Source organism: Amblyomma americanum, chromosome 1 (genome assembly GCF_052857255.1).
Source record: "Amblyomma americanum isolate KBUSLIRL-KWMA chromosome 1, ASM5285725v1, whole genome shotgun sequence".
NCBI lineage: Eukaryota > Metazoa > Arthropoda > Arachnida > Ixodida > Ixodidae > Amblyomma > Amblyomma americanum.
Genome location: NC_135497.1, coordinates 197,925,624 through 197,929,093, shown reverse-complemented (window position 1 = coordinate 197,929,093; position 3,470 = coordinate 197,925,624). Strand labels below are relative to the sequence as shown.

At 49.9% G+C, this 3,470-nt stretch overlaps 1 non-coding gene across 1 annotated transcript; it reads right to left on the bottom strand.

The window, feature by feature from the left end:
• Positions 1-2,276: 2,276 nt before the first annotated feature.
• Positions 2,277-2,348, bottom strand: TRNAS-ACU (transfer RNA serine (anticodon ACU)). Its single transcript has one exon. It is a non-coding gene; the product is annotated as a tRNA-Ser (tRNA).
• Positions 2,349-3,470: the final 1,122 nt, after the last annotated feature.

Genomic DNA, 3,470 nt, shown 5'->3' with positions numbered 1-3,470 from the left:
CTTTGTCTTCTGTTGTGCACACCTCGCGGTGAACTCAAAACTACAGGTTGTGCATTACGTCAGAAACTTGCCAACAGTGACTCGTCCCCCCCCCCCCCCCCCTACAGGCATTTTTCTTGAAATGTTTGCCTCTTCAGAATGGACACAGGCGATGCTTTATTTATGATCTGCCCTAGCACAACCCACACTATAGAATCCTCTCCCACGGCTAGTAACTCCTATTATTACTGTACATGACAGCATTAGGAAATTACAAGGGCCGGCCCAAGCAACCGAACAACTTGTCGAAGCTTCAGCAAGCGGAAGACTCTGCACAGGCTATAGTGAGCATGCCGTAAATGATGAAGCACACTGTTGCCGGTCTCGGAAGTTCGACTGTTTACCACTGTGTTACTTTGTATATCTCAGTGCTGCTATACAGAATCGCTCAACTTATCTTCCTTTTTTACTCGGGGAAGCGAACAGTGCTCGTATCGCTTTGCACGAAGGTGCTCAGTCGGTCCTGCACTGTGTTGGTTTGCGGTTTTTGTTGATAATCCTTGAAGCGGCAACAATGCATGCAGCTCTTGGCGCATAATCGGCATCGCTTGCCTCGGCCCCAAGCACACGCGAGACGTGCATGCACGCTCCGTTCCGAGGTAGGTAAATATGCCAGGCACGTAATCGGAGCCTGCATCGTATCTGTGTGGCGCTGTTCCACTGGAACGTCGTCAAGATACCCTTGCACCTGAGACGAGCGTTGCCTGCGGCGTCCACAGCACCTGTTCAGAACGCCCACCGGACTCGAACGCTCGCGTATAGAGTCCGAGTGGGCCATTAAATGGCCAATTTCATTCTTCTTCCAACGTTGCGTGCTCCTACTGCTGTGTACTTGACGCGAACGCTGCTGACGAAGACTGCGGACGGAATGTCAGGTTCGCATAGTCAGCGGCCACAGCCCGGAACCTGTATACAGCATCCATCAGCAGATCCTTTTGCGGGCACGCCGACTGTACGGCCGTCCTCGTGTGCGTATACGCGACAATTAGCAGCAATAAACGTCCTTTCCACCTTCCTCCGGGACCGAAGTGGCCCAATATTTATATATTCTTCCGCTTGTTCGAGACGTCCGCCACTAACGATCCCGCGAAGAGACGACGACGAAGCCTTGGGCGTGAGTGAGAGCGACGCCTGCGAGACAGCAGCCACCGGCCTGACAACTCGGCCCCCCGCGGAAGCAGCGCTCCTCTTTACGCACTTGAGGAAGCAGAAAACGGAGCGCGGCAGGAAGAAAATGGTACCGGCCGCCGCTCGTTTGCGCCAGTGCCGCGGTGCGCACCGACCGCGATGGCCTAAAAGTTTCTGCTTCTTCTTCTTCTTCTTCTTCTTCTTCTTAATATCTTCGCGGAGGAACTGCACCAGCTGCGCCCCTTCCCAACGCCGACCTGAATAATTTATGCCACAGAAGAGCTCCAAATATCGCGAAAATGTCTGCTGTCACCACGAAAGTGTCGCGCGTCTGAAATCACCCACCGTTTCCCCGTAGCTTCCGGGTCAGGAGAAGGGTCACCGTATTCCGCATGCAGAGTGAAGTTGCCACGAGACGGCTCAGCCCGCTAGAATCGCGGAGGCTAAATTTAACGCCTTCTAGACGTTGCGCGCTGCTCATGCGCCCAGTCGATTTAGGCTTATGAGCGTATATGAGACCGCTGATATTACGGACCTCGTAGGTTTGAAATCTGTCAGGTCCTTGCAGTCACCAAGTATCTGCTTTGGTGCCGTGGTATGAAAGAAGATAAATGAGCTCTGTGTCTTTCGGACGATTCTTTGTAAATGCGAAAGCACTAAATGTCCCATTAGCACAAAGGCCGGCATCTGTCACCCGCCGCGGTGTCTCAGTGGTTTAGGCGCTCGGCTACTGAGCCGGAGTTCCCGCGTTTCGATGGAGGCGAAAAGCGAAGGCGCGCCAGTGTGCTGTGTTATGTCAGTGCATGTTAAAAATAATAATAATAATAATAATAATAATAATAATAATAATAATAATAATAATAATAATAATAATAATAATAATTGGTTTTTGGTGGAAAGGAAAAGACGCAGTATCTGTCTCATATATCGTTGGACACCTGAACCGCGCCGTAAGGGAAGGGATAAAGGAGGGAGTGAAAGAAGAGAGGAACAAATAGGTCCGTAGTGGAGGGCTCCGGAATAATTTCGACCACCTGGGGATCTTTAACGTGCACTGACATCGCACAGCACACGGGCGCCTTAGCGTTTTTCCTCCATAAAAACGCAGCCGCCGCGGTCGGGTTCGAACCCGGGAACTCCCGATCAGTAGTCGAGCGCCCTAACCACTGAGCCACCGCGGCGGGGCGTTAAAAATCTCCAGGTGGTCGAAATTATTCCGGAGCCCTCCACTACGGCACTCCTTTCTCTCTTTCTTCTTTCACTCCAATCTTCCTTTACGGCGCGGTTGCGGGTGTCCATCGAGGTGTGAGAATATTACTGCGCCATTTCCTTTCCTCAAAAACCAGCTTTCCGTCACCGTCCATGGCACGAAATTCGGATGATGTCACAACGCCGGTGTACGAGTCATAACTGAGGGCTGAGGGTCTAGGACGAATTTTTCTTTAACTACGAAGTTTCTGAGAAAGCTGTATAGCTTTACTTTGTAGCCGTATGGCTGCGCTTGGGTGGACTTCAGTGAGTAATTACTCCCTTATTACAAATCTACTCCACCTAGGGGGATTCCCCTAAACATTCGACCAAGTGACGAAACGTAACGTACGCAACGTACGTATGAAAGTCATGACTCAGACATTCTTGAACGTGCATGACTCAGCCCTTTAAAAGTAAAGGAACGCAAGGTGTATAGACCTTAGAATTCGTACAAACATGCATAGTCATGACTCGTAGTCATAGTCATTATTCACAGTCATTCTGAAACATAGCATGACTCAGAAAAGAAGAAAAAAAAAGCGCGTAGAATTGTGTTCACACAAGTGTTCAAAGATATAATCGCCTCTGGCGCGATCTTCAACTAAACCCCCGCTGCCTCATGTACAATCAGGCCGGAATGAAACACGAACAGCACCCGTGAACAAAAGAAAATATTTTACCTGGAGTTTCATCAGCAGTATACAGCAAGACTGCTGATTTATGTTTCAGAGAAAAGGGTCTAAGTACAGTACATGTTCGTAAGCCGTTTGTAAAAGAACACCTTGCTACAAAGTAGAAACGTACTACATAGCGCGTTTCAGTCGGGCCTGACTGTACATCATGGACGAATTTTTGGGCAGATTTGAGAGGGGGCAGCTGTGGCAAGTTGGGGGGGGGGGGGGGTATTTGCACAATTTTATTTTGCGAGCTTTATAAAACGGTTTTTCCACGGCAAATTTCTTGCCGAAGAGGAGAGCTGTGCTGAGGTGCATGAACCCTTGCGAATGTAGCGACAACACGCAAGAATGAGCGCGGTGACGAGCAGCGCAGCG